General features: G+C 44.3%; 1 long non-coding RNA gene across 3 annotated transcripts; it reads right to left on the bottom strand.

The window, feature by feature from the left end:
* LOC120915434 lies at nucleotides 1–26203 on the bottom strand. Of its 3 annotated transcripts, XR_005743877.1 has the most exons (4): nucleotides 25689–26203; nucleotides 10179–10270; nucleotides 5997–6222; nucleotides 1–179 (listed from the first exon to the last, which is right to left on the bottom strand). It is a non-coding gene; the product is annotated as an uncharacterized LOC120915434 (long non-coding RNA). The 3 variants fall into 3 exon arrangements; XR_005743878.1 differs by lacking the exon at nucleotides 1–179 and having other exon boundaries at nucleotides 5740–6222; nucleotides 25721–26178; XR_005743876.1 differs by lacking the exon at nucleotides 1–179 and having other exon boundaries at nucleotides 5740–6222; nucleotides 25689–25966.
* Between the last annotated feature and the right edge of the window lie 485 nt (nucleotides 26204–26688).

Here is a 26688-nt window from a genome sequence, read left to right as displayed (position 1 = left end):
TTGGCAGTACAGTACAAAGCATAGAGTCCTAATTGGTGCAGATAGTTGACCCTCCCATGCTGATTCTCTCTCTTCCATCGTCAATGTAGCTGTGCAGAAGTCTTCAGGAGCCCACCATCGCGAAAGATTTTGGGGTCTATGCTAGCTGTACGTAAAAGTTGAACTAATACTGTATATACCTGGAAAAAAAGACTGGTTAACATCTGTCTGAAGTTCAGCTTTAAAGGGATTGTAAAGGAATACATTTAAAAAAGTGAATAAATAACAAACATGTTATACTTGCCTGCTCTGTGCAATGGTTTTGCACAGAGCAGCCCTGATCCTCTTCTTTTTGGTTTCCCTGCTGGCCTTCTGGATTCTCCCCCTGCTGAGTGGCCACAATAGCAAGCCTCTTCCTATGGGGGCGCTTGAGCAGGCTCGCTCCCGAGCCACGCTCCTGTGAATGGACATTGTCCCCGCCCCCTCTCTCTCTCCTCATTAGCTCACTGGTTGTGACTGACAGCAACTGAGAGCACCGCTGCTCTCATGTACATCGCTGGATCGAGATGGGGCCCAGGTCAGTAAAAAAAAAACGTCTGCCTTTAGAACCACTTAATTTGTTTGGAGTTGGTAATTTTTTTATTACACTGAAGTTATAACCATTTAGGCCCAGATTCTCAAAGGGCTTACGACGGCGCAACGCCATTTGCGCCGTCGTAAGTCCTAATCTGGGCCGTCGTATCTATGCGACTGATTTTTAGAATCAGTTACGCATAGATATCCATTAGATCTGACAGGCGTAAGGCTCTTACGCTGTCAGATCTTAAATGCAATTTTTTTTCCCGCCACTAGGTGTCGCCTCCGTCGTTTTCCCCGTCGTCTATGCAAATTAGCAAAATACGCGAATTCCCGAACGTACGACCGACGCAGTGAATTTACGACGTTTACGTAAGATTTGCGACGCGTAACGTTGCCCCTGGGTCTATGAGGCGCAGTCAATGTTAAGTATGGCCGTCGTTCCCGCGAAATTTTTAAATTTACATCGTTTGCGTAAATCGTCCATGAATGGCGCTGGACGCCATTTACGTTAGCGTCAAAACCAATGACGTCCTTGCGACGTCATTTAGCGCAATGCACGTCGGGAAATTTTAGTAACGGCGTATGCGCAGTACGTTCGGTGCGGGAACGCGCCTAATTTAAATGATCCACGCCCCCTACCCGGATCATTTGAATTAGGCGGGCTTGCGCCGGAGGATTTACGCTACGCCGCCGCAACTTTACAGGCAAGTGCTTTGTGAATCAAGCACTTGCCCGTGAAACTTGCGGCGGCGTAACGTAAATGAGATACGTTACGCCGCCGCAGTTTAAAGTGGCTCTACGAGAATCTGGCCCTTAGGCTTCATGCACATGGAGGCCTAAAAAAAAACAAAAAACGCTTATATGGGCATCGGGCTAAAAAAACTAACAACAAATAAATGCTTATACAGGCGTTTAGTGATTTTTTTTTTTTTATGTCTGTGTCCAAATACATAGGGGTTTACAGGCGTATTGTGAAGAGGAGCATTTACAGGCAGAAAAAAAACGCGCCAAAGGCATGATCCGAGAGGAGCTTTTGAGCACATAAACGCGTGCGTATGCACATGAATGTATTCCAATGCCCACAATAAATGAATATTGTGACAATTATAATGCATTTACGCTCAAACACCATAGGCACGTAAATACGTACATAAAGGAGCGTCAATGCACATACGTATTGTAACATTAGAGGTGTTTTTTTTCTGGCAGAAAAATACTACTTATATTTATAAACCCATGTGCATGAGGCTTTATAGGTATCATTTCTGCGTGATAAATATATTTCTATACACTATGGGCCAGATTCACATCCGATCGCGTATCTTTGTGCGGGTGTAACGTAGCTGATTTACGTTACGCCTCCGCAACTTAGACGGGCAAGTGCAGTATTCTCAAAGCACTTGCTCCGTAAGTTGCGGCAGTGTAGCGTAAATCATCCGGCGTAAGCTCGCCTAATTCAAATTTGGAACAGGGGGGCGTGTTTTATGTAAATGTTGTGTGACCCGACGTGATTGACGTTTTTCCCGAACGGCGCATGCGCCGTCCGTGGAATTTCCCAGTGTGCATTGCTCCAAAGTACGCCGCAAGGACGTCATTGGTTTCGACGTGAACGTAAATGACGTCCAGCCCCATTCATGGACAACTTACGCAAAAGATGTAACTTTTTCAAATTTCGACGCGGGGACGATGGCCATACTTAAAGCGGTGGTTCCCCCTTAAAAACGACTTTTTCTTATTCCACTGCCCCCCCACATTCCATCACGATTAAGGCTCTTATTATTTTTTTCATGCTGTACATACCTTAGTACAGCATATTCACCCGTGCATCCGGGTTGCGAGTCCCGCGGGAGTGGGCGTTCCTCACATGCTGTTGATTGACGTTTTGCCCAAAAACGAGCTCCCCCCCGTCGTGTAAGCCGCGTCACGGTTGGCGAAAGGAGCCGAATGGCGAGTCGGCGCTATACTGCGCATGCGCATCGCCGTTCGGCTCCTTTCACCAATCGTGACGCGGCTTACGCGACAGGGGGTGAGCTCGTTTTTGGGAAAAACGTCAATCAACAGCATGTGAGGAACGCCCACTCCCGCGGGACTCGCAACCCGGATGCACGGGTGAATATGCTGTACTAAGGTATGTACAGCATGAAAAAAATAATAAGAGCCTTAATCGTGATGGAATGTGGGGGGGCAGTGGAATAAGAAAAAGTTGTTTTTAAGGGGGAACCACCGCTTTAACATTGTTACGCCGCACTTACGCCTCATATAGCAGGGGTAACTATACGCCAGGAAAAGCCTAGCGTAAACGGCGTAACTTTACTGCGTCGGCCGGGCGTACGTTCGGGAATTCACGTATCTAGCTAATTTGCATACTCGACGCGGAATTCGACGGAAGCGCCACCTAGCGGCCAGCGTAAATATGATCAGACTAAGACTGGGATGCCTTTAAAGTTCATGTGTGTGTAAAGGCAGGTGTCCCAATACTTTTGACAATATAGCATATCTCTACCCATTAATAATAAACCTGTTTGGCCCACAAAGATCTGGGGTCATGGAGTTGACACATTAAAATCCTTTTTTCAATTAGTGTCGGTTTTCTAGTGTCTTTTCCCAATTCCCCGCCGCCCCTGGTGTGGTTTATCCACGCAGCTGCTTTCTGGTCTCCCATTGGACTTTTACACATTGATACCAGGGATATTCAGTCCCAGCCCCCCCTGGTGCCAGACTTTATTATTGCTGTTACATTAAAATTGATTACTAGGGCAAATCATTGATCCAGTCATTTATAGGTAGCATTTATTCTTCTCCTCTGACCTCTAGAAACTCTATACTATAGAGTCTATAGCAGTGGCGGTTTGTCCATAGAGGGCGCTGGAGCGCCGCCCCCTCTGGCTCTCGCACAGCCACTGAAATACATAGATTTATGCATTGCATGAATCTATGTATTTTCGCCACTGCCGCCCACTATTCAGATGGCCGGATGCTGAGCGCCGGCCATCTGAATAACGGCAGCTGGTTGGCTGTGTGGAAGTGCCTTGATAGGCTTTCCGAGTACAGCCCTCAGACTGTAGTCAGCTTCCTGAATGCTTATCCTCGGGACGTACCAGCGGTGCGTACCTTGGATAAAACTGACAGGCGTCTCAGCCAATCAGGTTCACTGGTTCTGGTTACCGGTAACCTGATTGGCTGAAGCGTCATCGAGGGCGGGAGAAGACATAGAGGGACGGTAGAAGCACGGCTGACCCCAGAAAGGTTTTTTTACAGGTCACAGTGGCGACAATTGCGGGGCACAGTGGCGACAATTGCGGGGGACAGTGGCGACAATTGCGGGGCACAGTGGCTACAATTGCTGGGCACAGTGGTAACAATTGATGGCACAGTGGTAACAATTGATGGGCACAGTGGTAACAATTGATGGCACATACAGGTCACAGTGGCGACAATTGCGGGGCACAGTGGCGATAATTGCGGGGCACAGTGGCGACAATTGCGGGGCACAGTGGCGACAATTGCGACAATTGCTGGGCACAGTGGTGACAATTGATGGCACAGTGGTAACAATTGATGGCACAGTGGTAACAATTGATGGGCACAGTGGTAACAATTGATGGCACATACAGGTCACAGTGGCAGCATTTTACTGGGCACAGTGGCGACAATTGCGGGGCACAGTGGCGACAATTGCGGGGCACAGTGGCGACAATTGCGGGGCACAGTGGCGACAATTGCGGGGCACAGTGGTAACAATTGATGGCACAGTGGTAACAATTGATGGCACAGTGGTAACAATTGATGGCACATACAGGTCACAGTGGCAGCATTTTACTGGGCACAGTGGCGACAATTGCGGGGCACAGTGGCGACAATTGCGGGGCACAGTGGCGACAATTGATGGCACAGTGGTAACAATTGATGGCACAGTGGTAACAATTGATGGCACAGTGGTAACAATTGATGGGCACAGTGGTGACAATTGATGGCACAGTGGTAACAATTGATGGCACAGTGGTAACAATTGATGGCACAGTGGTAACAATTGATGGCACAGTGGTAACAATTGATGGGCACAGTGGTAACAATTGATGGCACATACAGGTCACAGTGGCAGCATGTTACTGGGCACAGTGGCGACAATTGCGGGGCACAGTGGTGACAATTGCGGAGCACAGTGGCGACAATTGCGGGGCACAGTGGTAACAATTGATGGCACAGTGGTAACAATTGATGGCACAGTGGTAACAATTGATGGCACAGTGGTAACAATTGATGGGCACAGTGGTAACAATTGATGGGCACAGTGGTGACAATTGATGGCACAGTGGTGACAATTAATGGCATGGCGTAGTGGTCACAATTGATGGCACAGTGGCTGTGTTTGATGGCATGGCACAGTGGCGACAATTGCGGGGCACAGTGGCGACAATTGCGGGGCACATTGGCTACAATTGATGGGCACAGTGGTAACAATTGATGGCACAGTGGTAACAATTGATGGCACAGTGGTAACAATTGATGGCACAGTGGTAACAATTGATGGCACAGTGGTAACAATTGATGGCACAGTGGTAACAATTGATGGCACAGTGGTAACAATTGATGGGCACAGTGGTAACAATTGATGGCACATACAGGTCACAGTGGCAGCATGTTACTGGGCACAGTGGCGACAATTGCGGGGCACAGTGGCGACAATTGCGGGGCACAGTGGCGACAATTGCGGGGCACAGTGGCGACAATTGCGGGGCACAGTGGCGACAATTGCGGGGGCACAGTGGTAACAATTGATGGCACAGTGGTAACAATTGATGGGCACAGTGGTGACAATTGATGGCACAGTGGTGACAATTAATGGCATGGCGTAGTGGTCACAATTGATGGCACAGTGGCTGTGTTTGATGGCATGGCACAGTGGCGACAATTGCGGGGCACAGTGGCGACAATTGCGGGGCACATTGGCTACAATTGATGGGCACAGTGGTAACAATTGATGGCACAGTGGTAACAATTGATGGCACAGTGGCGACAATTGATGGGCACAGTGGTGACAATTGATGGCATGGCATAGTGGTGACAATTGATGGCACAGTGACTGCGTTTGATGGCATGGCACAGTGGTGACAATTGATGGCACAGTGGCTGCGTTTGATGGCATGGCACAGTGACTGCATTTGATGGCATGGCACAGTGGTTGCGTTTGATGGCATGGCACAGTGGTGACAATTGATGGCACAGTGGCTGCATTTGATGGGCAGAGGGTTCAGCATTACATTAATATGGGTCCTCTTGCCCTCTAGAACTCCTCTGCAACAGCACAGGATTCCCAGGGGGTGGAAAACTTTCCATGCTGTTATTTTTTTAACAGGATAAGAGGTAACTTAATGTGTATGCCTGACACCGCCCTCCAAATTTATATCCACTTAATAAGCATAACCACAAATAATTACCTGTAGGCTTTCTGTCCTCCTAATATTCACAATGGAAGCCCGATCCTGGCAGCAGCATCATTTTCTCAGCTTATAAATGTGTCGAACTTCTAGGGCGGTATATTTGCTGATTGCTACTTCAATGTCACAACAACCAGCTAAGACACTGCCAAAGAAACACTCACAGACAGCAAACAAGTGTTGGATCTCTTCCCGCCGCGTTGTTCTCTTTTCCGGAGAGTCACCCCTACAAAGAAGGAAAACACGCAATGCTTTTGACCTCTATCAAGGAGCCAGAAAATGAATCACTTCCAATTGTGGTTTACAAGCGGCGCCTTATGGGCTGATCACTGTTATAACATTTGTAGTTTCAGAGATTAAAAAAAAAAAAAAAGCTATCGAGAAAGTTGATATTAAATTATTGTGGTTTTTGTGCCAAACATATAAAAAATATTTAAATCAACTCTGAAATATGTGTATGATTATATAAAAAAACAAACATTTGAAGATAATTCATTTAGCCAAAGTAAACTTTACCAGGAACTAAGTAAGACATTTGTCCAAAAGGTAAAAAAAAGTTTGGCGCTGGGAACAATTTTCAGTTCCAGTGACCTAAAATGCTTCAAGAAGTGTCAATCACTATTTACACAGTCGGGATACAGAACCATTAGCTTTATAGTGATCCCTCCACACATTACACTATGGGGCAACCGCAGTCAGTGTCGATGGGGGAATCCCTCACGTAGAGCTATTGGGGCAGATTCACAAAGCGAGTACGCCGGCGTATCTACTGATACGTCGGCGTACTTTCAAATTTCCTGCGTCGTCTTTTTGTTTTGAATCCTCAAAACAAGATACGACAGAATCTGGGTTAGATCCAACAGGAGTATGTCTTCCTACGCCTTCAGATCTAAGATGCAATTCTTCGGCGTCCGCTGGGCGGCGTTCACGTCGTTTTCCGCGTCGAGTATGCAAATTAGCTATTTCCGACGATCCACGAGCGCCGTCGCATTCTTTTACGTCGTTTCCGTTCGGCTTTTTCCGGCGTATGTTTAAAGCTGCTATTTCGTGGACTAAAATTACACCAGCTATGTTAAGTATGGCCGTCGTTCCTGCGTTTTATTTAGATTTTTTTTTTCGTTTGCGTAAGTCGTCCGTGAATCGGGATGGACATAATTTACGTCCACGTCAAAACAATGACGTCCTTGCGACGTAATTTAACGCAATGCACGGCGGGAAATTTAGGAACGGAACAAGCGCAGTTCGTTCGGCGTGGGGACGCGCTTCATTTAAATGAAAAACGCCCCCTACTCGCCGCATTTGAATTCCGCGCCGTTACGCCGCTTGAGATACACTACGCCGCCGTAACTTACGGCGCAAAATCTTTATGGATTCGATTTAAAGCCAGGTAAGGTACGGCGGCGTAGCGTATCTCAGATACGATGCGCCGGGGCAGATCTTTGTGGATCTGCCCCATTGTGTTCTCTCGGCAGGTGGTGTGGGGAGCCGTCCCTGCTGGGAGAAAACAGTGATTTTTGCTAGCAGCTATAGCTCCATTACCATTTATTAGAATGGTACCCCAACATACATGCCAGTTGTAGTGAGGTACATTAAAAAAAAGGGTCATTTTCTAATTTGTGTCTGTTGACAAGTGTTGGCAGTCCATTCATTTAACCACTTCAATACTGGACTTTTTTCAGCTTTCGGTGCTGTCTCAATTTGTATGACAACTGCAAAAAATGCAACACTGTACACAAACTAACTACACTTTTATCATTTTGTTCACACAAATAGAGCTTTCTTTTGGTGGTATTTAATCACCAGTGGGTTTTTTGTTTTTGCTAAATAAATGAAAAAAGACTTAGTAAATACATTTTCTTCATAAATTTAGCCCAAAATGTATTTTGCTACATTTCTTTGGTGAAAATAACTCAAATTAGTGTATGTGTGAAAGTTATAGAGTCCATATACCATGGTATACCGTATATATTCAAGTACAAGCCAAGTTTTTCAGCCCTTTTTTAAGGCTGAAAATACCCCCCTTGGCTTATACTCGAGTCAGTGTACCTGAAATTATTGACAGGCTGTGGGCGTCCATTGTTTAAAAGTCGCGGTCTCCTCCTGGTCCCTTCTGTGATAGGCGTTTCTCAGCACACACAGTTCCGCCTATCATGAACGTTCTCTCATCCTCAGACTCAGTTTCCCAGCAGACACTGTGTTCAGTGTTCCGCAAATCACAAACGCCTTTTCATCCTCGGACAAGAGGACTTCCATGATTGACGGAACACTGAACACAGTGTCTGCTGGGAAACTGAGTCTGAGGATGAGAGAACGTCCGTGATGGGAGGAACTGTGTCTGCTGAGAAACGCCTATCACGGAAGGGACCAGGAGGAGACCGCGACTTTTAAACAATGAATGGACGCCCGCAGCCTGTCAATAATTTCAGGTACACTGACTCGGGCACAGTGAGGCTGCAATGGGCACAGTGAGGTTTGACACAGTGAGGCGTGCAAATGGGCATTGTTGACCCTCTTTTCCATTTACAGTAGCTGCTGAATTCTCACCATCAGCCTAGTTAATACGTTTTCCCATTTTTTTTTTGTGGTAAAAATTAGGTACCTTGGCTTATACTCTGGTCGGCTTATACTCAAGTATATACGGTATATCTGAAAATGTAACAATCCTGATATACTGATGACCTATATAATTTCTCGATGCCTTAAAATGCCAAGACAATAGAAATACCTACCAAATGACCCCTTTTTGGAAAGCAGACAGTCCAAGGTATTTAGTAAGAGACATAGCGGGCTTTTAGAAGTTTTATTTTTTGGTCATAATTTTTTTGAAAATTAAGAAGTATGTAATTTTTTTTACATACTATCACCAGTGCAGTACAGCGTCATCATATAACTGGTGTGGCGGTGATCAAGGACACTGACTTGTGACAGTATGAAAAAAAAAAAAAGTTAACATCTTGCACACACTGTGACAAGAGCAATATAATGTTACCATAGTAACATTGTACGACACTGGGGAAATAATCGGTATTTTTTTTTAATTTACATTGCTATAAGCAAGCATTCTACTGGATGAAACTGAATCATTTACGCTGGGTTCCCCGTATCCAATTCGCAATCGCAGGAGAGTTTGACCGACTGTCTATGGAGCTGGTTCACGTGTCTTCGCTGCAAATTGCACAGGAGCCATGTCCGTCTTTTGTTCCATTTCAGGTCTGAATTCAGCCAAAAATTCAGTCTGAAATCGGACCTGAAACAGTGAACGGGGACGCACCGGACCACCTGCTGTGAGCCGCATGTGAAGATAGTGTGAACCCAGCCTCTGTCTGTTTTGTGATTAGTCAAAGCTAATCACATGGTTCAGATAGGCTGTGATTGGCCCGTGTGATCAAACTAACCAATCACAGTTAGCAACACAATTAAACACAACACAATTAAACACAATGGATGACATGAAAGGAAGCCATCCATTGTGTAAAACTGTCATGTAACCTGCAGTGATTCATCACCGCGGTCACATGGTATTGGCACAGAGTCGGTACTCTGATCAGTCATCAGCTGTGTCCCGCAGACACGGCCGGTGACAGATTGGCCCCACAATGGGAGTTTCCAGGGAGAACATCATAAGACGTCCACTAATGATCAGAAATCCACTGTCATTTTTTCTATAGGCCCGGCGGGAAGTTTTTTAAGCTGGGAACATATTGCAAGTTTTTCTTTGTTCAACCCAGCAGCATAAACAAAACAGATCGCCATACCAAAAAAACAATGTTGATGTCGCAATCTCCCTTGCTGTGCTATTGTATTCTAACAGGGGGACCCCCGCCAGAATACACTGATCAGGATGCTGGTTTTCCAGCATGTCCCTTCAACAAAACCTTTCTGTCAGACAGACTGCTGTACACACTGACTGGTTCCTGCTGAACTGGCTGATTTTCAGACAGTGTGTACCCAGCTTTAGACTTGGCTGGCTTAATGCAATGCGCATTAACACTGGACATAACTGCTGGAGAATTGTGAAGGGATCTGACAAAACTTTATCCAAAACTTAAAAAGTATGGCCTTTAGATAAACTTTAATAACTTAAGATAAGAAATAGTATAATAACTTAAGATAAGAAATAGTATAAACAACCCAATATTTGTTAGATTTCTATTATTATTTATTTTGGACCCCTCTACTTACCTTGCATGCTACAGTTTTATACTTTACATTAACAAGCAGTCAGATTCAGCATCATTCTTGTCCTTTTCAGGTTGCACAGTGACAATGCGTATCTGTGGAAACATGAAGACAAGCTGTTATCGCCTTGATGAATGGGAAGTTTGACTGACAAACGACTACCGACAAAAACAAACAAGGGACTCTTCAGCTGCCGGCAGCTGAAATGATCATGTTGGAGTTTTTAGTCCCCCTGGATCATCAGAGAGACAGAGCACATAATATGAATTTTAACATTGCTAAGCATATTCCTCCAGGAAAGGGGTGGCAGTGAGATCAGAAACATAATTGGGACAATGACACACTTAATAGAAGTTTTCACACCCAGGGTGTGCATGTCACCCTGACAAATGCATTACCGGATACCTCCCTTCCTTTATTTATACTCATTCTGATGAATCATGAATGGTATTATATTAAATATTTAAGGCAACTTGACAAAAGAAACCAGCTATTCCAAAAATGCAATACATCTCTATAAAGGTGTGCTAAAGGTGAACGCCACTAGAAATGGGTATTTTAGTTTTGGCTAAGCATTGGCGGAATAAATCGACATAGAGAGACATGAAGATTCAACATAGAGAGACATGAAGATTCGACATAGAGAGAAATGAAGAGTCGACATTTTTTATTTTATTTTTTTTAAAGATTCTGTCGAATCTTCTTCTTTTTTTTTCTTAGAACATTTGACAGACACCATAAGCCTTTAATGACAGATTCTACCTTAATTTGGATTTTCGGACGAATGCTTTTTTTTTATGAAAAACTAAATAAATAAAAACGAATTTCGGGAGTAACTAAATAAATGTTTTTTTCGGACGAAAACGAAATTACGTAACAAAATATTTCAGTGTGCCCATGTCTACTGTAAAGCAGCACAGCTTGGTCACTGATTCTCTGCTGACTGGGCAATAATAAAGCCTCACGATATCGATGGAGTCATCATCAAGGCCGGATTTGCCCCAGGTGACATAGCTTGTGGCCTAAGATACTACTGCCGCTGATGGCGGAAAGATACATGCCATTTCAAGTGCCCTAAATCCTGCAGAGTTATATTTGAAAAAACATTGTTTGCTTGACTGGTAAAGGCCGCTTCTACTTCATAGAATTGTAAGTGCTGCTAATCATTCACATACTGTACATTTTCTTCATTATGTTTAGTGTGGTTTGGCACAGGCTACGCAAGTTCCTCAATGGCAGAATTTTTATTTAGTGAAACAAGCTCAGACAACAGCTAATAAACAGAAACAATAGTCTCAATTCACAAAGCTAACACATCAGGATACTTATTTTCAAAAAAGTCAGAGTTATTTTCAGTTGAGTTTAATGAGATTTGAAAATTACAGTCACATGGCTAAAATAAAGATACTAAACCTTGTGTTAAAGCTTTGTAAATTATCCCCAAAGCATCTAATAGCCCCCATTTAGTGGCTGAAATCTGAAAAAATGCTCGGAAACAATTTGACGCATGCTCGGAAGCATCGAACTTCATTTTTCTAGGCTCGTCGTAGTGTTGTAGGTCACTGCATTTTTGACGGTCAGAATTTGGTGTGTCCGTGTGTATGCAAGACAGCTTGAGTGGAATTCTGTTGGAAAAACCCGTCAGAGTTTATTCCAACGGAAAAAACAGTCGTGTGTACGCGGCATAAGTTTTAGGAGCTGCTTGCTGTCTTGAAAATCCTCATTAATATAATATTTAGTAGTGTTTTTAACAAAAGTAGCAGATGAACTTGAAACATGATAAAATACTTGACTGTTTCTCTTACAATGAAAAAAATGACAGATTAAACATAAAACAGATTTGTCTACACACTGCTCTGCCATTGTTTGCTGCTCTAAAATATCTGCTTTTGAATATCAAAGAAAGAAAAATAGTTAATGTCGTTCAAGAAAAATACAACTTGTACAGATCCAGAATCAATCAGTAATTCAGCAGGATCAACCACATGTCTGCACAATCCTTCCGACAGTCAATATCTTCATAAATAGAACATGAGCGGTTCTGACAGCTAAATAAAATATGAGCTGATTGTGAAGGACTTGTCAGTCACTATGTAAGAGCGCACAAGTCTTTTCATTGATTGCAGTCAATCTTTACTACAGCTTGCTTACAGTACCTACTATACAACTTAAAGCCCACATATAAACCACTAAAGGGGCAGCATGTTAAACTGATGACAGGTATCAGATTATTTTATATGCCATGCTTTTTATCGAAAACCACAATGTGATAGCTCCTCTCTGAGCCGATTGTCACTGAACCTTTTAACACAGAAGGGAATAGGAAACACCCTGAACCAAACAAGCCTGCAGCATTTTGGGAGGTGGTCCTCTTGCCTAAGGCCTCGTACACACGATAGGTTAACCAGAGGACAACGGTCTGAAGGACCGTTTTCAGCGGTCAAAAACCGATCGTGTGTAGGCCCCATAGGTTATTTAACCTTCGGTTAAAAAAAAGACAAGTTGCTTTAAAATGTATTGCTAACCGATAGATCAATACCGATCGTTAGTATGCAAAACCATCGGTTAAAAATCCACGCATGCTCAGAATCAAGTCGACGCATGCTTGGAAGCATTGAACTTCATTTTTTTCAGCACGTCGTTGTGTTTTACATCACCGCGTTATTTAACCTATGGTGTGTAGGCGTGACGGACCATCAGTCAACTTCATCGGTTAACCTAAGACAACGGTCCTTCAGACCGTTCCTCTGGTTAACCTATCGTGTGTACGAAGCTTAAGAGCAACACAAGCATCTGAAGCATGAAGAAGTCTATTGTGAGTCCTAGGGTCATTGCCACTGACTTACTAAAGGAGAACAAAATGAATGTTCACTGAATAAAAAGTTATGGATAGAATAGGGAATGGTAAACACCAAAGGCGATGCTAGACTTTGGCACCCAGAGCACATGCCCCAGGTTTTCTATTGAGTGACGTAGCTCTCCTTTAGGATATATAGATGATACATTCTATGCATTAAAAAGTTTGAAATGTTGTATAATTTATCTACCTTTAGTCAATTTATTAATATGTAATCATCATAATGTGATATTTCAATAATTTTGGTTCAAGTAAAGCGATTATACTAGTCTAACTAAAATTTCCGATGGCCTAAAATCCGATGGAACTTTTCGTCGGAATTCCGTTGAAGCTGTCTTGCATACACACTGTCAGACCAAATTCCGACCGTCCAAAACGCGGTGTGCCCCAGGCCTATTTGGACTCTAGAAATGCCCCTGAGTAAATCCTCAGTTTTTTTTGTTTGTGTCCCAAGAGAGATTTTCCTTCACTTCCTGTCCCAGAGACACAAAAGATTTTGAGAGAAAATCTCTCCAGAATAAAGAAAAAACTCACTCCTAAACATGTGTCCCAATGGAAAATTTCTCCACTATTTCTCGTCAAATGACAATTGTAATATTTTATATTTTGCACAATTTTCTTGTCCCAGTAACAACGACCACCAGGCCAAATTGAGAGTGAATCTCTTCCCAGTGGGCATCTAGGAGTTAGGCTTTATATATATCTAAATCTACTGTGAGTGTGCCACCACCAAGCAAAGGGTATAGGGCTCATCTTATGTAATCATTGCACATCTCAAAACAAAGAAGTACAAGGTGCCTTCAAGGACTAGAAAGGAGCTGGCCATGTGTCCCTAATTTTGCTGCCGGGCAACCATTCTTACAAATGATCATCATGCAAACATTGTACAAAGTTTGCATTGGCTGAACATACATGTTGTGCCAGTGGAGAGGAAAGAGGAAGCACTGCAGGTGCTGGACTTTATGGAGGTAAAAATAGCAAACGGCTCAGATAATCCACTCTAGCCATTGATTCTTAGCTCGGTCGTTAGGTACATTAGACAAATGTTCCCCCACTAAATTTTTAAAGCATCGTCTGCATGTAAACGGATATGACTCACAATGCAATGTCAAAAAATCAGCAACCCTGATAAATATATTCACTTTACAGTTGTATCTGTATTAAGGGGGACAGGGAGAAGCAAACTATGCTGGATAGGATATCAACAGAAATGTGCAGTGAATAATATTCCGTCTTTTAATATGCCATGAGAATGTGCAAAGCCGCAAGATACTGTCAGTAGAATATTGCAGACTATCCTCTAATCTCAACATTTAAAGATTCCACCAACACGATGCGATAAAACCATCAGCTGTACTAAGCTATGCCACCATTCACATACTTGTAGGAGGGATACAATGATCTGAACCTTACTTGTGATAACTGGGTGGTGTAGGGACAGACTATGAGTAAAAAAGAGAAGTGCTCTCAGATATTTTCCAACATTGTCGTTGGCTGTTGTTGAAGAATCTTTTCCTTTCATACAGAAAAGGAACAATCTTTCCATTGTGCGTATACTGAAATACAGCGCTGCCCAACTATGATTAAAATATATTCTGAGTCTATCTTCATTTAAACTGGTACATTACACTCAATGCCATTTTAGAATTTCCAACCACGCTTCCTTTGAAAAAACATATTTGGATGATTAAGGCCTCTTTCACACGGGCGGACCGTATGTCCGCTTTTTCATCCATCCGCTGACACCCGATCCTATCCGGGTCCGCAATCCTCTGATTCTGCAGACAGAGGAAAACCCTATTTTTGCATCCTTCTGCAGATCGGAACGGGTGAACATGGACAGACGCTCCGTGTTCATCCGACCCCCCCATAGGGGAGAGTGGAGATTTGACAGGGCAGATACAGTGTGCAGGGACCGCCCTGTCATCTGCCAGCTCAGCGGGGATCAACAGAGCGATCCCCGCTAAACAAGCGAAGGGCTCACAGGACGGATCATCACATCCTGTGTGAAAGATGCCTAACTTATTTGCATGTTTGCAGTTCACTCAACTTCAGAAACTGGGGGAACCTTAGTAATAGGATATATTTCTAAACCGCTCTATTTTTGGAAATTATAGCATAAGTTATATTAGACCAGATTGTTATGTTTTTCCACACCTCCAATCTCACAGTGCCTTGCATTCTTTGAAAAGGATGCAAGGCTTTTTATAAATGGAGGAGGGGATGGGCAAGGGACCTGTAGTCGTGAGAGTACGGCAGCTGCAACTTCAACTCTCTAGATATCCAGCATTAATCGGAGACTACTGCCTGAATAAAGGTAAATACGGCTATAAAATAATAGATTTTCCTGTTCAGGATTCCTCCATCCAGGCAATGCAGTGTGGATGGATGAATCTTTATTTGATTGTTAGAAAATATTATTATGTGGCACAGTTGGCCCAGTTAGCTAGATTTCACTCTATTCAGCCCCATCCTATCTGGATGCAGGTGGAGGCCTATAGGCATGTCGGGAACAGTCGATTCCTCATATCCTTTGGTTACCACCTAAGGAACGGTCCCCAATTTTATGCACTCTCCTTCTCCTTGAACATTTGGGATAGGTTAACAAAATCTTATAAATTTAGATCCCAGCATACCCCTCTGGCCCCTATTCTTAGAAATGGGAACTTCCCCCCGGGCCTCACTCCCAGAGCATTTGATTGGTGGACCAATAAAGGTTTGTTGCGTATAGCTGACTTATGTGATCATACGGGAATATTGACAAGAAAGATTTTAATAGAGAAACATCAAATGCCGGTTTCAGAGTACTTCTGTTATACACAGATAACACATTTTTTAAGTACTATGGGCCAAATCCACAAAAGAGATACTCCGGCGTAAGCCGTCATATCTCTGGTTCTAACTTTGGAACTGATCCTCAGAAGCAGTTTTCCAAAGTTAGGCAGAAGATCCGACATCTGTAAGGGACTTACACTGCCGGATCTTAGGATGCAGTACCGCATCCGCCACTGGGGGCATTTCGAGTCGAAATGCCTCTTCTGGTATGCAAATTAGCACTTAGGGCGATCCACAAAGCTTTTGTGCTTCGTTTTTTCGCCGTAAGTTTTAGTTTGCCAAGTGTAAAACTAGGGCTGCTTTTACAAAGTGTAAAGTTAGTAACACCATGTAAAAGCACATTCAAGCGACGGCATTTGGTATGCATTCCCGAGGGAGAACTCCACGGCAATTTGTAAAATCAAAACCGGCATGGGTTCCCCCCCAGGAGCATACCAGGCCCTTAGGTCTGTTATGGGTTGTAAGGAGACTCCCCCTCCGCCGAAAAATCGACGTAGGGGGTCCCCCTACAATCCATACCAGACCCGTATCCAAAGCACGCTACCCGGCCGGTCAGGAATGGGAGTGGGGACGAGCGAGTGCCCCCCCCCCTCCTGAGCCGTGCCAGGCCGCATGCCCTCAACATGGGGGGGTTGGGTGCTCTGGGGCAGGGGGGCGCACTGCGGGCCCCCCCACCCCAGAGCACCCTGTCCCCATGTTGATGAGGACAGGACCTCTTCCCGACAACCCTTGCCGTTGGTTGTCGGGGTCTGCGGGCGGGGGCTTATCGGAATCTGGGAGTCCCCTCAAATAAGGGGGCCCCCAGATACCGGCCCCTCACCCTAAGTGAATGGATATGGGGTACATCGTACCCCTACCCATTCACCTGTAGGCAAAAAGTAAAAGTTAGTAAACACACAACACAAGGGTTTTTAAAATAATTTATTATTCTGCTCCGGAGGCCCCCCCTGTCTTCTTTATTCGCTCTATTACCAGGGGGGGCTTCTTCTTCCACTCTCCGGGGGTCTTCTTCCACTCTCCGGGGGTCTTCTTCCACTCTCCGGGGGGGGTTTCTTCTTCCGCTCTCCGGGGGGGGCTTCTCCGCTCTCCGGGGGTCTTCTTCTCTCTTTGCCGCTCTCCGCTGTTGACTCGGCGAACCCCGGTTCTTCTCCAGCCATCCGGTGCCTTCTTCTTCAGCGCTGGCTGCCTGCTATCTTTGTGTGTTAGCTCAATTACTAACAGGCAGCCGGCGCGGTCTTCTGTGACGTCAGGTTCTTCTTCTCCCCTCTTCCGATGTTGCCTCGTCGCCTCTTGTCACTGTAATGATGGAAGCGCGCCTTGCATCCCATTTATATAGGCATCACCGTCCCATCATGCTCCGGCAGGTACCCACGTGGTGGGTGCCTACCCACGTGCACCCACCACGTGGGTACCTACCGGAGCATGATGGGACGGTGATGCCTATATAAATGGGATGCAAGGCGCGCTTCCATCATTACAGTGACAAGAGGCGACGAGGCAACATCGGAAGAGGGGAGAAGAAGAACCTGAAGTCACAGAAGACCGCGCCGGCTGCCTGTTAGTAATTGAGCTAACACACAAAGATAGCAGGCAGCCAGCGCTGAAGAAGAAGGCACCGGACGGCTGGAGAAGAACCGGGGTTCGCCGAGTCAACAGCGGAGAGCGGCGAAGAGAGAAGAAGACCCCCGGAGAGCGGAGAAGCCCCCCCCGGAGAGCGGAAGAAGAAACCCCCCCCGGAGAGTGGAAGAAGACCCCCGGAGAGTGGAAGAAGACCCCCGGAGAGTGGAAGAAGAAGCCCCCCCTGGTAATAGAGCTAATAAAGAAGACAGGGGGGGCCTCCGGAGCAGAATAATAAATTATTTTAAAAACCCTTGTGTTGTGTGTTTACTAACTTTTACTTTTTGCCTACATGTGAATGGGTAGGGGTACGATGTAACCCATATCCATTCACTTAGGGTGGGGGGCCGGTATCTGGGGGCCCCCTTATTTGAGGGGACTTCCAGATTCCGATAAGCCCCCGCCCGCAGACCCCGACAACCAACGGCAAGGGTTGTCGGGAAGAGGTCCTGTCCTCATCAACATGGGGACAGGGTGCTCTGGGGTGGGGGGGCCCGCAGTGCACCCCCCTGCCCCAGAGCACCCAACCCCCCCATGTTGAGGGCATGCGGCCTGGCACGGCTCAGGAGGGGGGGGGCGCTCGCTCGTCCCCACTCCCATTCCTGACCGGCCGGGTAGCGTGCTTTGGATACGGGTCTGGTATGGATTGTAGGGGGACCCCCTACGTCGATTTTTCGGCGGAGGGGGGGTCTCCTTACAACCCATACCAGACCTAAGGGCCTGGTATGCTCCTGGGGGGGGAACCCATGCCGTTTTTTTCTTTGAAAATTGGCATGGAGTTCTCCCTCTCAGGAATGCATGCTGAGCGACGCTGTCATTTTTTTTTATAATTATTTGTTTTCCCGGCGCGTATATTTTTTTCACCCGGCGCAACTTTAGTGTCCCGTCGCAATCCACAAAGCCGCCCGGCGTCAATTACGTTCGCGCGCTGCACGTCGGGAAAATTACGTCACACGCATGCGCAGTACGGCCGGCGCGGGAGCGCGCCTCATTTAAATTTTAAACGCCCCCCGGAGAGGAGGACCGCCTTGCGACGGCGGCACTTAAGTTACACGGCCTGAAATTTCTAGGTAAGTGCTTTGTGGATCAGGCACTTAGGTAGAAACTTTAAGTCAGTGTAACTTAACTGCTGAAAGTTAAGTTATGCCGCCTGGCTGAGGATTTGGCCCTATATCACAGAATTATGATTCAGCAACTATGTCCTCTATGGAATACTTGTGTCAGAAGTTTGATAAAATCCGAGGACATATCTCTGGAATGTATACTATTTTTACTAATTCCCCTGTGAAGCAGGCCTACATGGAAAAATGGGAGGCGGACCTCCAGGAAACCATTGAGCTGGATTAATAGCATACTATAGCCCAAGGGGCCCCGAAGGTCACTCAAATACTTTTATTATAGAAGCAAATTATAAAGTGCTTCTGAGATAGTACATCCTAACAACCTACCTAGGAGGGTGCTGCATCTTGAATGTGCACTACATTGCACATGCAACACAAGCTGTGTGCACTAGAAATAAGATAGCTAAAGGCTAGAAAAAAGGTAAATGGAGAAAATTCTATAGCTGCTTTAGGCCAATGACTAGGGCCAGCACAACAGTCTTTTCTTCAACCATGATAGGACTTTCTTTCAATAAATTTTAACGTTACGTTTTTACATTTTTAGGAACATTTGAACAAATCTTGTGAAATAATGTACTTCAAATGGGACTGGAATGTAAACAGAAATGAAAACGTAATGCATAATAGAAACAATGCCATAGTTTGTCTTAAGGGTATTCAAGTAAAATCTCATAAACACAAAGTTGGGTGCAGCTAGGATCATGTGACGTCGCCGCCCACCGAGGTCGGCCATCTTGTTGGTTGGAAACATCTCTGTTTTTATTTTGATTCACATGTAAGTTTTTTTCTTCTGTATGGCGAGTGTGTATTTTGAAACCCCCCCCACCCCTTTTTGAACATGAGACGTCAATCTGCTTCGTTGACATTAAATATCTGGTGGAGTTTCTGTCATATGGAGTCTATCTGATGTGAAAGGAATTCTTTTGGTGTTTGATATCAGAGTGACTTGGAGTGATCTGATTTGTAAAGAGAGAAAGTGACCACTTTATAGGGTGGCCCACAGTTTACGGTAAGAGGCAGTGTGTGCATACTCACTGGTGGAGAATTCCTCACATGATTTCTTGTTTACCATTCGGAATCACAATATCTGGACTATTATCATTGTGAACTTTATACTTTATATTCTCCTTTTAAAACACCCTTTTTTAACGCTGCACCTTTTGTGTTTACCATGTGCTATGGATCATAAAACTCCGGGCTTACAGTCAAACATCACAAGATGTGTTAATTATTATTTATGACTTTCTAACTACCGTATATTATATGCATATATCAGTGATTTTTAATGTACAGAAGGAATTTTTCTTTGTTGAAAAATTGTGAGTCCAGGTTTTACAGTTTCTGCTTATAGTTTTGCCTTCCTAAATCTCCTATTTACAGAAAGTATAGCCTTGACCTGTTATGAAAGACAAATAAAACTGTGTGAGCCGGTTCACACTGGGGCAGCACGACTTGCCGAGCGACTAGGCAAGGCGATCTGCCCACAACTTCAGAGGCGACTTACAAAATGACTTCTGTATTGAAGTCAATGCAAGTCGTCCCGAAGTAGTACAGGAACCTTTTTCTAAGTCGGAGCGACTTGAGTCGCTCCTATTAGAATGGTTCCATTGTACAGAACGGAGCGCGACTTGTCAGGCGGCTAAGTCGCCTGACGAGTCGCGCCTGTGTGAACTGGCTCTTCAGCAAAGCAAATGTGTCTCTGTACAGTATATGTAAACAAAGAGTGTCACCCCAACATTTCATATTCCTGATATGTGGCTGTTGTACCAAGTACTTTTGTTAAAAGATATCCCGTTCTCATTAATGGGCTCTTTGACACGCTAAATATTTTGTCATTCACTGTTACTGACTTGCAGGTCATTGATATTACACTTTTATCTGTATATCTGGTCCCAGTTACATACTGTATTCCTTAAAATGTTTAGATAAAAATGTATTGAATGAGAAAAAGTATCCTGTTCTCTTTGTAATCCTTCCTTTGTGTGAAATACCTGGTGATCCTGCCAGTCCTATTTCAAACTGACCACGCAAGGCATGAGAGCACATCCATCCCAGTGTGTTCAGTTTTCCCCCTGCACAGTAATTCACTGGGAGAATCCATGTACTGTACTGCTGCTTCTCCAGCCTTAGCTCTCTAAGCCCCTTATGCAGCAGAGATTATGTGATCACTTATGAAAAAAAAAAGAAGAAAAACAGGTCTGATTTGCTTTAAGACCAATAAATAAGAAACGTCAATGGTTACTTGGGATTGCTCTCCTTTGCTATTATTTATTTTACCTTATTAATAAATTATTACTAGAAGTTTAATTGTATTAAACAAAGTAAAGCAATGTACATCGGAAATATCTTCAGCAAAAAAAACTCTCTCTCTCTCTCTCTCTTTATTTAATTATATAATTATATAGATAAAGAATAAAAACAGATTTACTTTTGAAGTTTAGGAGTGTAGCTGTCTAATGCTTTGATAAACGTAATAAGATATATGTTTTATTGCCTGCAGATACTGAACATTACTAACACTTACTGTGTAAAAACAAACAAACAAACAGATAAACTTAATTTTTACAGTTTACATCAAAATAGTATTTTCAAATCCTAAACTTCCTCTAATCTATGGGACTTTCCTTGGTATTAATAAGGTGCATGTTACTGAAATAGTACGAAAGTGAAAAGTTTAACCATAAGGCTGCTTTCACATTGCAGCGTCGAGCCGCGGTGACGGTATAGCCGCGCTATTTGTAGCGCGGCTATACCATCGTGTTTACCGCGATATTCGGGCGCTAGCAGTGAGGTTTTAACCCCCGCTAGCGGCCGAAAAAGGGTTAATACCGCCTGCGTTGCGGGCGGTATTACCGCGCTTTCGCATTGATTTCAATGGGAAGGCGTGGTATAGGAGCGGTGAACACACCGCTCCTATACCGCGGTAAAGATGCGGCTAGCAGGACTTTTGGAGCGTTCCTCCTAGCGCACCGCTTCAATGTGAAAGCCTTCGGGCTTTCACATTGAAGACTACAGGGCATGATTTTTCATGCGGTATAGCAGCGCTATATTTAGCGCTGTACCGCATGAAAAACGCCCCAATGTGAAAGGGGCCTTAGGACCAATATACAAAGCTTTAAAGCAAGGGTGACGATCTCAGTTTTAGTCATGTGACTTACATTTCCAAAGCTCATTGGAGTAAGCTAAATATAATTGTCATCTTTCTGGAAATCAGAATTTTTATTCAGGTGCTCTAGCTTTGTGAATTGAACCTAATGAGTGAAAAGCAGATAGTGGAGGTACCTGCATGTACTAAATGTAGCTTGAGCATCCTGGGAGCCCCCAAACCCTGGATACTCACGATGAAAAGCTTGATACTTGAGTTTAATATTGGATTGCTTCGTATTTGCTGTACAACGCATAACATTTTAATACCACTGAGAGTAGTAGGGGAATGTGGGAAAAGTCCTACACTGAATTGCCATTTGTATATTTAGCATTTCAGATTTTGAGGAAGGGGCCCTGGTGTAAGTTTTGGAACAGACCCCCCCCTAAGGTGGATGGCCATCCCTTTACTGTTCCACTTATCACTGCCCTGCACTGGACTTAAAATTAGGCAAGTGCATGGAGAAGTATGTAGGCAGGTAGTGGGTACTGCTGCCCCAGCAGGAAGTTAAGGGTTAACTGAACTCCCAGGCTTTTATTGGTAGTTTTTTTTGGGTCTGATCCTCGGTCCTGTGTGCTATAAACGGGATGAGGTCCTGGATCCTGAGCGCCCTGAAGGGAAAGCCACACACACTTGGAGAGGGATGCTCTGTCTGGTTCCGTTGCTGGGGCCTGGATGTCCCGTATCTCACCGAAGCCATGGGGTAAATTCCAGATTTGGACTCAGCCAACACTGGACTTTGCTTGAACAGGAATGCGGGGGCAGCTACAAGCCTGTAGTTAGGGACTGGGAATGTTAGGGAATGTCCGCACTTAATCTTGGACTGTCCACGGTCATTGTCATCATGTTAATTTATTCTTCAAGTAAAGCTTTTAAATTTTGCATGGTCTGAAGTTTCTAAAGGGGTGCAATGTAAGTAACTGGAACATATAGTCTATAGCTCGGGTCACTAAAGCATATTGGGGTATGAAAACATCGGTACAAGAGTTAATACAGTGTGAGGATACAAGTGGTTACCAAGGGTAACAAAGGTCTCTCTAGAAGCCTGTCATTAGGCGTGTACATGTGGCAGGTAAGATAGCCTCTTGCAGTAAGGGAGATGTTGTTGGCACTCATTCGGCCACGATCCATTTCCCATAGCAATGGGAGCAGACATGTACCACAGAGGCCCTCAACCTGTACACTGGTACGGAAAAGTAAGAGTTAAGTGAAGTGAAATGCACGCATGGAGTCTGCGCTAGGTGCCCAGCAGAACCCCCGATACTGGGTGTAAAGTAGCAGTTATATGCTGGATAGGTGGACAGGGCAAGGGCTCTGCATGTCTCTTCTAAATGCACAAGTGACCATGGTAATGTTTAATACATCAAGAGAGAGTTTACTAGAATTTGTTCATGTTAGTTATCTGTCCAGATTGTGAGAGTAAAGGTACCTCAATGTGTACAGCAGTGACACTGTACAAAGTGTCTAGCGTAGCCCAGAAGAACCCACCCTGGGGTATACCTCTCATGTGACCCTTGCTTGGCGACCAACGAGGAGGGAAACACGGAAGATGTCATGACCCAGCACCATACCCTGACAAGGATCACTCAGCACTAGGCTTGCCATGAAGGCTTTGATGAGTTGGATCCAGCACCTCTCTGCTTGCTATGCTTTCCTTTGTTGTAAATACACAGCAGGGCAGTAAAGGGGTCACTGTGGCATAGGCACCAGCATGGCCTACAACCTCTTAAACAAGGACCTTGTCACAGCCCCCATTGCTGTACCCCAGGCTCCTGACCTATGGCCCTCCAGAGCACTAATTTTAGAGATATGTTAGTGCCACCCATTTGGTTATATATTGCAATGTAATCAACAAATAATAACTTTTTAAAATTTCTTAGCACGATACAAATCTGTAATAATACATTGTGGGGCTCTTCTTAAAAAACAGTAATACGGGTATGTGCCCCTGTGTGCACCAATAGTCGTAACTGATAGAAAGGCTTACTGTATATATAAGTCTCCTTGTGAGAAAACAGGACACGTTTACTTTACAAGAGCACTATTCCCTTTCATGCTGATAATTTTAATATATGATCACTAATCAAATAATATCGAAATATAAAATATCAGTTTAAACATTCACTAAACGGCAATCTCTTTAACTACAGTATATGACGATCTTACCTAGCCTTGGTTAACTTTACCAACTAAAACAAATCCACCGGATTTCATAAAGAATTTAGAAGACACTCATGAGAATATAGGGCCAGATTCACATACATTTCCGCTACGCAGCGGCGGCGTAACGTAATCCATTTACGTTACACCGCCGCAAGTTTGCAGCGTAAGTGCCTGATTCACAAAGCACTTACCTGTAAACTTGCGGCGGTGTAACGTAAATGCGCTCGGCGCAAGGCCGCCCAATTCAAATGGGGCGGGCACTATTTAAATTAGGCGCGTTCCCGCGCCGAACGTACTGCGCATGCTCCGTCAGGGAAAATTACCCGACGTGCATTGTGCTAAATGACGTCGCACGGACGTCATTTGTTTAGACGTTAACGTAAATGGCGTCCAGCGCCATTCACGGACGACTTACGCAAACGACGTGATTTTTTCAATTTCGCCGCGGGAACGACGGCCATACTTAACATGGCTTAGAACACCTAGGGCTCAGTCCTAATTTTACAAAACGCGTATCTCGACGGAAACGACGTAAAGTTAGAGCGACGGGTAACGCGGACGTTCGTGGATCACCGTAACTAGTCATTTGCATATTCTACGCTGACCGCAATGGCCTCGCCACCTAGCGGCCGGCATAGAATTGCATCCTAAGATCCGACAGTGTAAGTCAATTACACCTGTCGGATCTTAGGGCTAGCTATGCGTAACTGATTCTATGAATCAGCCGCATAGTTAGGACGGGCGGATCACAGAGATACGACGGCGTATCAGGAGATACGACGGCGTATCAGGAGATACGCCGTCGTATCTCTTTTGTGAATCTGGCCCTAAGTATCCATACAACAAATAGGCAAGGTGTACATAAACCTATTGACAGAATTTTTGCCGTAGATACAGTAGCTATGACAGAATTTACTATAATATGGCCAAAATGGCAGAAAAGTTTTGCACTGGGTCTTCTGTTCTCTTGATAAAAGTGATATACAGAAGCTTATATTGATCAAATCTCTAATATTGTATTTGCCTTTGGCTAACTGGTTACTTGACTTAAATTTTTTTTTTCGGGTGAACTCCCGCTTTAACATTAGATTGAGGCTCATTTTGTCAAGGGGAATCGGGTGTTTTTTTTTAAATCGAAGCAGTACTTACCGTTTTAGAGAGCGATCTTCTCCGCCGCTTCCGGGTATGGGTCTTCGGGAGCGGGCGTTCCTATTTGATTGACAGGCTTCCGACAGGCTTCCGACAGTCGCATACATCGCGTCACGAGTAGCCGAACGTCGGTGCGGCTCTATACGGTGCCTGCGCACCGACGTTCGGCTACTTTCGGAAAATCGTGACGCGATGTATGCGACCGTCGGAAGCCTGTCAATTAAGTAGGAACGCCCAGTCCCACAGCCCATACCCGGAAGCGGCAGAGAAGATGCATCTCTAAAACGGTAAGTACTGCTTTGATTGTAAAAAAAACACCCGATTCCCCTTCACAAAACGAGCCTCAATCTAATGTTAAAAAAAGGTTTTTGGGTGAAACTCCACTTTAAGGGACACATTTTATATATCTATCTATCTATCTATCTATCTATATCAATATCTATCTATATCAATATCTATCTATCTATCTATCTATCTATCTATCTATCTATCTATCTATCTATCTATCTATCTATCTATCTATCTATCTATCTATCTATCTATATCTATATATCCATGCACAAACACACACACAAACACAGTATATATGAGCAACAATCACACAATATTGTTGGAGAGTACATTACCCAAGTCAATAAGTTCTTTCCCAGATACGTACGTATTTCGTCCTGATCTGATCTCGCCTGCTGTTCTTGTACTGGCAGACACTGGAGGCTGACTCCAGCTCAGTGATCTTACAGATGACCTCATTGTATATATCCATACAGGCATGTCACCGAGCCTTAGACCACACCTGCCTGCAAGTCTTCCACCCACAGGTAAATGGTAAAATCAGCTCCATTGAGTCATTAGTAAACTGAAAGGGAGGAGCTGTGGCTTATCAGCAGGTGCAGAGCGATGGATGCTCCATAAAACAAAGTGACAAACAGATTACAGTCAGCTGGGAATTTTCTACCAGCATTCCTAAGCTGCCATGATGGCAATGCCACATTCATTTGTGTGACCTATAACAACGCCCTATCAGCTGGCAACAAACTTTTGTTGTTATTCTCTTCTCAGTATACGCTATTGCACAACAGGTTTTACCAAAAGGAGGTGCCAGTCCTATCAAATCTATGTTTGTTTAGGCTTTAAGGATTTCATTTTGTTTTCAAGTGACAAGATATACATTTATTTAAGGACGGATATATATAAAGTGCATTTGGTAAGACTTCTCTAGCTAGAAATTGCTACGAGTATTAAAGCAGAGCTAAAGTTCTGATATGATACACTGCGAGCAGGCAGGCACTTTACTCCAGAACAATGGGATTGATTTACTGAAGGGAAATCCACACTTGTAAGTATCTATGTCCCATTGGGGAGATTTCCCTTCACTTCCTGTCCCATTGCCAAACAGGAAGTGAGAGATTAGGCCTCATGCACACTGGATGTTATGTAGCTATAGAAAGCTGTAGCTGTAGAGTGAGTTTTTAAGCACTAGCGGTTTTCAGCATTTTTAAGCTGTAGCGTTTTTTTAGCAAAACTACACTCCCATAAAAAGCTTATGGCTCAAAAATGCTGATAAAGGCAGAACTGCCTAGTTTTTTTGTGTTTTTAAGCTGTTTTCAGCTTTTTTCAGAGTCAGAG

The sequence above is a fragment of the Rana temporaria genome, chromosome 10, assembly GCF_905171775.1.
Source record: "Rana temporaria chromosome 10, aRanTem1.1, whole genome shotgun sequence".
In the NCBI taxonomy this organism is placed as follows: domain Eukaryota; kingdom Metazoa; phylum Chordata; class Amphibia; order Anura; family Ranidae; genus Rana; species Rana temporaria.
Note: the sequence above shows the minus strand (reverse complement) of the source record. Positions and strands in the feature narration are given on the sequence as shown.